Source organism: Lepidochelys olivacea (assembly GCF_965140295.1).
Source record: "Lepidochelys olivacea isolate rLepOli2 genome assembly, chromosome: 2".
Taxonomy (NCBI): domain Eukaryota; kingdom Metazoa; phylum Chordata; order Testudines; family Cheloniidae; genus Lepidochelys; species Lepidochelys olivacea.
This window is the reverse complement of record NC_140412.1, coordinates 78,156,337-78,167,477: the sequence shown is the minus strand read 5'-3', so window position 1 is coordinate 78,167,477 and position 11,141 is coordinate 78,156,337. Positions and strand designations below refer to the sequence as shown.

The 11,141-nt window shown below is 41.0% G+C and overlaps 1 long non-coding RNA gene across 1 annotated transcript in view; it reads left to right on the top strand.

The window, feature by feature from the left end:
- Positions 1-1,525: 1,525 nt before the first annotated feature.
- LOC311515392 overlaps positions 1,526-11,141 on the top strand; it is a 94,194-nt gene continuing 84,578 nt past the window's right edge. Inside the window, exon 1 of the long non-coding RNA XR_014710125.1 lies at positions 1,526-1,609. This is a non-coding gene — a long non-coding RNA (uncharacterized lncRNA). The remainder of the gene's footprint in view (positions 1,610-11,141) is intronic.

Sequence of the window (11,141 nt, the reverse complement as noted above, 5' to 3'; positions counted from 1 at the left end):
TTTGACAACCACATCTCCCCAGGATACCCAGAGATTAATAGCAAAGTAGAATTATTTGTGAAAACAGTTTAGGGAGAGCAGAGGTGTTATGTTTCAACTGCTTAAAGCTTGTGTGAAACTAAATACCAAACTAAATAGTAAAAAATGATGGTGAGGATTTCTACATAGGGTCTAACATTAATTATATCAGAATGCCTATCTGGGAGGGGGAAGGGGAGAGACAGGAAATGCCAAAGGCTATGGCAGGTGGCTTTACTATCCCATTTCTGAAAGGTCAGGTAATTTGGGTTTCTTATTCAGAGAATGATGATCAGGCAATAACTGGCTGAATGAATAGGTTATTTTATTTTTTAAAACATCAAATCTCCTTGCCCATGCCAACATTAAAATAAGATGCTGGGTGGAAGGGAGATGGGGGGAAATGCAGTGATATCCCTGAGACCAAAAAGTGTTTATCCCAAGGTGGACATTGGTCAAATTTCTAACGCTGAAAAGACAATAAGAGTCTGGTTTTGAGAAGTTCTATGTACCTGTGCCCAAACTAAGGGGAATCTGTGATTGCTCATTTCCTCTTAAAATCAGGCCCTAAAAGGTAACAAGGGATCAAGACAAGAATAGCAAGACACCATTTACCCAAAGAAATAGGATGTGGGAGCAATTTTTGGAAGATCATGAATAAACTGAAGGCTTTTAAAATGGTTAGCCTGTGTAGCCATCCTTTCAAGGTGGGATTTCTTGATTATTCTGCTTTTCCGTACTAAATTCTCAACCTGTGCTTTTTCACTAACTGGATGGTTTACTGCTGGATCTTCAGCAGATTACTGTGTAGATTAAGTTTCTTAGCATATGACAATATCTGTTACAGATACAACTTTCTCACATTCAAAATATGTGCTTGAGCATAACAACTGATTAGACTTCTTTGTTATGGATTGCAGAACAAAAGCTGAAGATTCTGCACCGCTTTTTGTTTGTTCCATCAAATGGTGCATTTTCCTTATTCTGTAGCATAAAAGTTGTATTCATGTTTGAAGAACACAATGTCCATAAGGTTTAATCTGCAGTCTTATATTCAGAGCAGTTTGTAAATTGATTCTTTACTAGATGCTGCAACTCTTGTGGATTGAAGATAAATCACTGAATACCAAGAGAATACAACACAAAGGAAACCGTTAGCCTTGACAATTCATAAACAAAGTAAAGAACATTATTCACTGTTTGTTCCTGTAAAATAATACCCAGGTTTCAAACACTAAAAAGGATGCTAATCATTGCAATTATTTAGTCAAAATGAATTGATGAACAAATGTACCCAAAAAGATGGATTTTTTATAAGAATTAAAGGGAAAGAGGAGGGAGAAAAAAACCTACCTCACTGTAATCTCAAAAGCTATGTTAATAGCTGCAGCTTTGTTTTGAGATTTTTTTTTTTATTAGCTCACTCTTGGTGACCTATTTCTTTCCTGAAAAAGGAATGTGTTTGAACCACATTGAATGCATGTAGGTCAAAGGTTCCTAGTGTCTGTGCACCATGGCGACGGTCTCTGGAGAATTCCAACTAATAAGAGCTTTCACGAATTTCTCACGAAAACCCTACGTTTACTGGAGGGTAAGAAGCATTTTTTTTATTGTGCATTTGTCCACAGCCTTTGTGAATTTATGATTCCCTGGATCACTTGCTGCCTAGCCCCAGAAATCAAAATATATTTAACTTTTTTTTGGTGACATTAAAAATTCATTGCAATGAATAATATAGTCAGGTTGTGTATAAAACTAAAGCTTCTGTATTCCTTTTAAATGTTTGTCCTTTAGCAGAGATTCTCTGAGGGGAGCTTATTGAAAGGATGAACAGTAATTTAATTTTTTATCATAAGCATTAGTGGCAAATAAAGGACAAACATTCTTTGCAGGGCTGAAGAAAAGGAAGAGATATATATTATGGGAAAATATTGCAACCAGATTGACTCTTTGGCAGTGAAGGTTCTCTTTTTCTGCTTCAAAAAGAGGCAATAAGCAAATGAGTATGCAGGCTCTAGAAACATTTCCTATTTATGTCATAAGCAGCAAATCCTAAAGCAACTTACCAGGGAAGTGTGCTTAAATGGAGATCCAGTAGTAGATACCTGAAAGTTTTTGCCAGAAAGCAGGATACTGAAGGCAAAATCCTTTCTAAAAGCTGGAAGCAAACCTAGTAATTGCATTAATTTTTTCCCAAAAATTCTGAAGGAAAGGTTTTTTTAAAAATCTCAATGGTCCAGACTGTCCGCTGATGTAAATCAGTTTTTGGTTTTTGGTTTGTTTTTTAAATGTGGAGAAAATGTCTGTTGGTGATTAGACCTGAATGAGAAGTCCCAATTTTTCACTTTGCAGAAGGCTTCCAGTATAAACTGAAATTGTTTGGGGGAAAAAAGTCACTTGTTGACAGGGGCAGGGTCTGGAACTGCTTGGATGAGCCCTGCAGATACCACATGTCCGGGGTGCCTGCCCGAGGGAGTGGGGGGAGGTCCCTGAACTCCTTTCTGGGAAGGGGTTTCTGGGGGGCAGGGGAGTCCCCAAGTGTCAGCTCTGGCTCCAGGGCCCTGAGCAGCCCAGCTGGCACAGCAGCTCCTTCATCCCTGTCTCTGTGTTTGGAGCTGAGAGATGGGGCCATCCCCAAGTTTCCTGGCCAGAGACTTGAAGAGGTGGGGACTGGGACTCTGCTGCTGCTGTTCAGTGCTCCCAGCCAAGGTGTAGCAGTCTCCAGCACCTGGGAGCATCCAAGCCATTGCCAGCTGGCAGAAACACTGACAGAAGCAGCAGTGGGGAGTGCAGCTGGGTGGGAAGCAGGGCTGCTCCAATAGTACTGGAATATACCCCATGGGCAGTAAGTGCTAGGGTGATAGCTTAGCCAAGAGTTTTAGCTGTGTGGATGGTTAGGAAAGGTTGCAACATAGATGTTATCCAGAATGAATCTGCAAGACTTAAGGCCTAGAGAGAAGCCTGAGTTGAAGATGGGGCTTAGGTTATGGGCCTCAGTCAGAGGCAGAATGGTGATGTTGTCCACAATGACTGAGAAAGGAGGTAGCACAGAGGGCTTGGATGGGAAAAATTAAGAGCTCCGTTTTAGTGGAAGCCTTAAAAATGGTGAGGCAAACATTCCAAATATTTCTCTTCTGTATCCATCTGGTGAAGACCTTCCTTTCAAGCACTTTCACAAACAGGAAGGCTTCCTTAAAACTTCAGCAAGTCCAAATGAATCTATGTAGTAACAAATTGGCTATGCTGTATTTCCTCTGCTGCTTAGAGCCAACACTGCTAATGGCTGTGTCAGGTGATACACTAGATTCTTATTTACAGGGGTGGGAGGGGCCAATGTTTACAGGATGGGCAGACCTGTTTTCTAGCCCCAATAACCACTTGGTTGTTCTGGATGTGCCACAGAGTGTCAAGTACAAAAATCACAGATTTGTTACAACACTATATGCTACTGATAAAATACTTGCCATTCACGGAATTTCTGATGTAATAGGAAAAATAAAAAAGAACCAGAAGTGATCTTTATGGATTAAATAAACTTCCCCAGGCCCTTGATGTTTCTATTTATTTACCTTAAATGTTTTATTGCTCTTGTCACCATAACAGCTGTGCACATTTCACAGAAACTGACATAAGTTTTTAGCAAACAGTTGGCAATTACCCACAATAGTCTTCCTCTTTTGACATTCCCAACCACCAACAAAACAAATACCCCTCACTACACTCTCAATTCAGGGAATGTTCAAGTCAATGAATGCCTCTTGCAACCAGCCTGAAAGTCAAGCACAGATCTTGCTAAAACAAGAGGCAAAGTAAGTTCCATAGCAAGAGACCCTCCACTGAGAATGCCTTATGACTGGGGACTTAACTGTGAGCAAGAACATCCCAGCTGATGCTAACTGCCATAATAGCTTTTGATCTTCTTACAGTACACATTCTGATTTAAAGTGCCAATTCTAACTTGTAAGCACTAGTATGACACATTATTATTATTTGTTAAGCACCAACAATGTGAGCAGCACTGCACAAGATGTGAATGAAGACAAAGAAAATATCAATATGTAGTACATACACTTGTCCGGCCTTCTCATAATAAGTCACCATACAATCCATACATCATAAAATAACTTTCCGCACCAACCGTACATAATCTCTTAATTCAGCCCCACCAGGAAAAAGCCAGAGGCATTAGATGAGCCTTGTGGCATGGCATGAAGGTCACCAACTCTGGGCTGTTTTGGAATTGGAATTTTGTGTTCCAGAGACAAGGATCCTTCATGGAAAATTATCAGTTCCTTCCCATTTAAAGCAAGTTTCAAGCACCTCTACTTACCACAGCTGCAGTGATAACATAGGAGGAGAAGGGGATGTCTTTCAGGCAGCTAGTTCCAAACCATCCAGAGATTTACAGAGCAAACCCAACACCACAAATTCCACCCATAACTAATTGAAAGTGAATGCAAGCTATGGAGCATCAGTGTTCTCTAACAGTATATAGCTAATAAGCATGGGCGGCCGGAGACCTGGCCATTAGGGAAAGCTAGCCACCGTCCCCTCCCCTTGTGCCCCTCTTCTTCTGCCCCTCTCCCCCACAGGAGCCCAGAGCACCCCCACCATGGCATCTGGCTCCAGCTCCAGACAGCTGGGTGGTGCAGCTGCAGCGCCCCCAGCCCTGGTGCACCGGGCGGCACAGTCCAGCACCAGCTGCCCTGAGTCCCTGCAGAAGGCAGGCAGGCCAGCCAGGGCAGAGCTCTGGGAACTGCAGGAGTGGGCCTGGCTTGGGGCTGGAGTGTGGGCAGGGCCACACGAGGCCGTTTGGTGAGGCCCAGCCTCCCCCGGCCTATGATACCCGCCACTCATGCTAATAAGTGAGGAGCAACCATTTTCATTCACTTGAATTCCTGAATCTTCTCAAGCTGTAGCCCACAGTGCAGTCGCTTAACCCTGACCTGACAAAGGCAGGGATAACTATAGCCCGATCCACAGCCAGAAGAAAAATGTGCATCATTCTCAGCAAGTGCAGCTGGAGGGAAAAGCATTCTTGGCCAGATCTGCCACCTAAGCATCAGGCAAGTGCCCAAGATCTAATATAAACTGAAAATCATGAACCTGTGCACCCCTTCAATCAAAGATGCTGCCATAAACACCATCATTTCTTCTGGGAGCCTTGGCCTTTGTGTGCGGGTGTGTAGGAGCCAGAACAAGCTAATGCACAATATACACTCTAGGGATTCTATTTAACCATGTGAAACTATCAGCCTAATATTACTTCAGACAGCACATTATGAAGTTTAAAAATAAGGCAACTGATTAGCTTTGCTGTACACTTTAAAAGTACCTCACAGAAATAGGGTACCTTGAAAAATAGCTATACAATTTTTATTTTTGCTAAGAAAAAAACAGAAACCAATTTGAGAAGCAAAGATATAGCTTATGGGAAGAAGTGGCAACGAGTGAAGAAACAGAAGAAGCAGTTGTAACAGAAATATTAGGTGATCCTATTTTGTGAAAGCACTTTAAAGCACTTGGAAAAATAACAGCAGTCTCTGAGGATTCCTGATGGAGCAGTCTCACTTTCAGTAATTTGCAATGAAGGCTCTCTGATATGTGCAGAGTCTTGAAACATCACCATTTTTCATCTTTAATCCCTCTAGTCAGTATCCAACTAAGCATCTGGGGATCCCCTGGAGACTAAACTGCACACCTTTTTGCACCTGAAAAAGTGAACTTGCTAGTTCAAGAAAAAACAAAGATTCCCTTATAGATTCACTCATGTCCGAGAACCAGGACTGTTATTACAATGGCAAAATTGACTATCTGCCATTATATTCCAACTGATTACCCTGTAATCAAATACACACATCTGTATTGAAGGAACATACAAATATCTAACACAGAGAACAGTCAGATGTTGTTTGGCATATTGATAGGCAGTGTCCTCTACTGGACTGGCAACTTGTAAATTCCAGTCCAACCACTGATATATTCTGTGCCTTTGGGTAACGTATCTGCATCTCAATTTCTCCATTTGTAAATTCAGAATAAAAATATCTTCCTGCCACAGAGGGACGTTGTGAAGCTTATGTAGTTAATGTATGCATGGAGTTTTGATGACGTAAAGCTCTGTGCAGGTTCTAAATGTTATCAATAATTACTGCTAGGTTTCAGAGTAACAGCCGTGTTAGTCTGTATTCGCAAAAAGAAAAGGAGTACTTGTGGCACCTTAGAGACTAACCAATTTATCTGAGCATGAGCTTTCGTGAGCTACAGCTCACTTCATCGGATGCATACCGTGGAAACTGCAGAAGACATTATATACACACAGAGACCATGAAACAATACCTCCTCCCACCCCACTGTCCTGCCGGTAATAGCTTATCTAAAGTGATCATCAAGTTGGGCCATTTCCAGCACAAATCCAGGTTTTCTCACCCTCCGCCCCCCCCATACACAAACTCACTCTCCTGCTGGTAATAGTCCATCCAAAGTGACCACTCTCTTCACAATGTGGATGATAATCAAGGTGGGCCATTTCCTGCACAAATCCAGGTTCTCTCATGCTCTCACCCCCCTCCAAAAACCACACACACAAACTCACTCTGCTTCATTTTCCTTCATATATCCTCAAGGCTAGTTTGCGACTTTTTGGCACAGCCCTGAACAAGGTGTGGTGCTTTAACTGCACTACCATAAGAGGTGCTCCCAGGAGGCAATGGAACTCAGAAGGACATTTCCCAAGTAAAAATGTGGTACACTTAAGTCTTTTTGAAAGTCTACGAATATCAAGATGGAAAAATTCCTGAGTATTTTTCTCAGTGATTGAAAAGCCTTTTTCTGGCTTTCCAAAATGATATTTTTGTAGCAGAGTGTGCTATGCCTTAATGCATGTAATGAAACATTATGTGCTACATTATATTGCTTATTTTCTCAGGCTGTTTTCTCTGATTTGCATTTGTTTTAAAAAAAGGAAGAAGAACATGGTTAAAGAAATCTGTAGGTCACTGTTATGCAGTAAAGTAACTGAAGTCAAATACTGGACTAAGTTGCAGATGGCTGCTTCTTTTAAATTCAATAAAGAATGACTGCAGCGATGGCAAATTGATCATCTCTTTGTTGGAAAAATATGGTATCATATGTTGTGACTAAGCAACAGCACCACCTTCTGTCTGCAGAGCACCAAGCAGCCAGTGAAAGGATGTCTTGCTGTGTATTATTACAGACTCACTCCAGAGGCTTTATGCAAATCCCAAATCCCATTTTCTCAAAACCTCCCTCTCGGTGTAGGAAATTTTATCATTAAGTAATACAAACTACATTCCAGGAAAGACATCTCCTGAAGAATCCAACCTAGACTATCAAGTGTAAAGATAGATTTTTGTTAGACCAATCTGGTTCCTAGGGGATGTTTCCCTTTATTCACCACAACCAAACATTAGTGATCCAACAGATTACGCAAATTATGTGATATCTGAAAAAAAGAAAATATTAGGTAGACTGAATTATTTTTGTCATTTCCTAATCACTGTGTGAATTAGACAAATGTGCTGGTGAAGTCATCCAGGGCTATATATGTCTGAACCCAGCAGCAGATATTTTAAAAAATACTTATCAATACCTTAAGGGAAAATGGATAACGGTTAGAGCTCACAAAACACCTTCCTTGACAGCTCGTGAAGTCACCGTCTAGACCCCAGTTCTGTTGAACAAAACTGTGTACGCTAGGTTTATATTTTAAGCATTTCTGAGTTATTTTTGACATGTTTCTTAAGCTTCAGATGTAGCAAATGAAATATTATGGAAATTTCATGCGCTTAAGAAAACTGAGAAATTCAGTGTCCTTTAAATTGCCATTCAGTACATAGGAATCTGTGCAATAAGGAAATGAGATGCAAGTGATGCAACCCACTTGCATAAACCTATACACGATATGGATCTATGAAAAGAGGAATGCTTTAATAATAAGCAGTGGGTAGGGAAAGGAGAAAACAAAGAAATAGCTTTTTTGCAAATCAGCAATAACATTGCACATTGTTAATCCACCACAACAGTAGCATAAGCCTAAGAATACAGGGGTCATGACAGCAGTTGCAATGTCAATGTCTGTGGAACATGTTCTCGAATAGATGTGTTCAACCATGTTCTATTTTCTGATAATCTGATCGGTCTCTCTCTCTCTCTCTGTATGTGTGTCTGTATGTAGTGTGTCTATGCTTCCGGCGGCACAGTTGTACCAGTAGCCACATTATGCCAATGGGAGAGAGCTCCCCCGCCGACACAATAAAACTAGCTCAACGAGTGGCAGAAGCTATGTTGGCAGGAAAGCATATTCCTCTGACATAGCGCTGTGCACGCAAGTGCTTATGCCGACAAAACTTATGTCGCTCGAGGGAGGGGTGCTTTTTCACACCGTTGACCAACAAGTTTTGCCGACAGAAGTGCTCGTGTAGACATGGCCTAAACGTCTACCATGTAAGCCCTCCCACTTAATGGCAGCTCTGCCAACAAATGGAGAGGTGGCTATACAGCCATTTAATATTAGCCTTCAGATTTGGAGCATTAGAGTTCATGTTATGATTTCTAACCTTTTTTTCATCTGTCACACTCTGCACTCAACTCTCATAATAAATTTTTCTAGAATAACATTCACAATACTATTGTTTCTTGGCTCTCTACTTACGTTAACCCCCACTTTAATTATTCACATTGTCAATCCTGCTTTCTGAAGTCTAGCGCTCTAGTATGGTGTTAATGGGAGTGGAGTGGAATGTATTATTTTAACATTTCTAAATTTATTTAGCTTTCTAAATAACCAGAATTCTTTCATACAGCCTGCTACCCATATAAAAGATGACTTGGAAGAGAAAGAGACTATCTTTTTCCACAGTTCATATTTGAACTAGTATGATCCAAAATGGATACCTATAGTCTACACATTAAAGTGACAGGTTTCAGAGTTAACAGTCGTGTTAGTCTGTATTCGCAAAAAGAAAAGGAGTACTTGTGGCACCTTAGAGACTAACCAAAGCTTATGCTCAAATAAATTGGTTAGTCTCTAAGGTGCCACAAGTACTCCTTTTCTTTTTACATTAAAGTGAATCTTTCATCAGCCCCTAGTGACCTCTGCTATGTAGCAGGCCCATAGCAGTTTACTAAAGTACCTCTTGCTGTCTCTGAGATAATATTTTGTAACCAGGGCCTCAGAGTCTCTCCATTGCCTGTTGTTCTCACCAAAAGTCACATGCCAAAGGACCCGGTGTGGGTTGGGGCATAGAATGGCCATGCAAAGACTTCCAATTATTAGCTTTAAGATTTCTAATCAGGCCCCGTAATGAAGACCTACCCAGTACTTACAATAATGAGAGTGGAATAGGATGCTTAGGGGCAAGTTGTAGTGTGGATGTGCAATGGAGAAAAAGCGCACAAACCCTTTTTTACCACCTTGTGGCTTTAGCAGGGCCAGCCACAAATGCAATGCAAAGAACAAGAATGATGCAACCACTGGGAGTGATGCTAGGCTCCCCAACAAGGCAGGATAAGTGTTTTGGTGGGTGATGGACCTATCCCGCCCTCTGTACCATCAAGCAAAGATTAGCCAATGCAGGGGATAGCACAGACTCTCTTTAAAAGGGTGGCAGAATGTCTTGTAAGATGTGCACTCACAAAGACAAATTCTGGTTCTTGTTAGCTATGATGTTTTCATGGATTCTATGTATGGCCCCTCTTTACCCGCATTCCCAAACTGGGCTGTGGCTTAAAGGTCTATAATGCCAATGCCTGGGTTGACTATTTATAGTGATGGGAAAGAGTTGAGCTAGTGGCCTCATTACACACACACAAAAATCTAAGGTCTCTCCCAAAACAATTCTACAGTTTTTGTTGTTGTTGTTGTTGATTTGGGAGTCAGATACCACCTCTTTTACTCACATGGAGCAGTAACTCTCTCACAGGTGATTCCACCGATGGTTGACATGAGCAGGGGTAGCAGAATCTATCCCTTTATAATTAACATAAGTAAGATTCAAACCCATGGCAAATATTTTAAATTACTGAGCATCTCTTCTGACAAGGACAAGGAAACTAAAGATGGTGATTACAACTCACTCTGGGGCAAGTGTATAAAATCCAAGTAATCCACTGAAGGGAGATAACACTAACACATAATGGGAGCAAGAAGATCAGTATTCCCTTTTCACTGTAATGCCAGGAAACATCAATATTCATTGCTTTGCTAATACAATGCATGTTGTTCAGCAAGTTCAGAGAACAAGAGAAAAAAGAGATTAGCCACCCATCAAAGCATGTCCTGTACCCCAATTGGTTGGAAAATGCTTTTGTCACAGCTAAGCAGCTATGAACTAGAGACTTGTTTTACCAGATTCTGAACATGAAAATCAGACTATCCCCCATCCACTTTGTAGGCATTTGTTAACACAATTAATAGCTTTGCTAGTATGTCAACTGCTCTTAGCTCCATTTGGAATTTTAACAACAAAATATTGTTTCTGCTCATGTCAAGTTCTAGAGAATAAGTGCATGTTAAAAATCCACTCTCTTGTATGAAATTTTGTTTTCATCCTACCAACTGTCTAATCGCACTAACCGGGGCTGCACACAATGCAGATCTGGCTGCCCTCACTGTAAACAATGCCCTCCTTTGGCTGGCATAGGCATATAAGATTATTGGCTGCAAAGCAGATAATCGCTTATTTGAGACCATATCCATTGATTCTGGCTTTTGTAACCTGCCACAGCTGTGAAAAAGGCTTCTGTTCAAACAGACTTTCAATAATTTCAGTGACAAACCCAACCCCTCTTATTCCCCCCATGCCTTTAAACACACACCACATCCAATAATATTCCTACACCCTTTTCTACTTAGCCCCCTATTTAGTCTAAGTATCAAGTGCATTTATTACATCTCCTCCTTGGTTATCTGCTCAAACATATGAGCTGCCACTTTGAAACACCCTTTCTAATGTTATAAATACCAAACCTTTATGACAGCTTTCCTTGCGTATCTGGAGAGTAATGTTCTATTCTTCAGCCATGGAGGAGGAAACCATGTCAAGGCACTTCCATGAATCCTATTAGAAGATAAATAAGGGGGTATTTGTTTAAGATTAGGT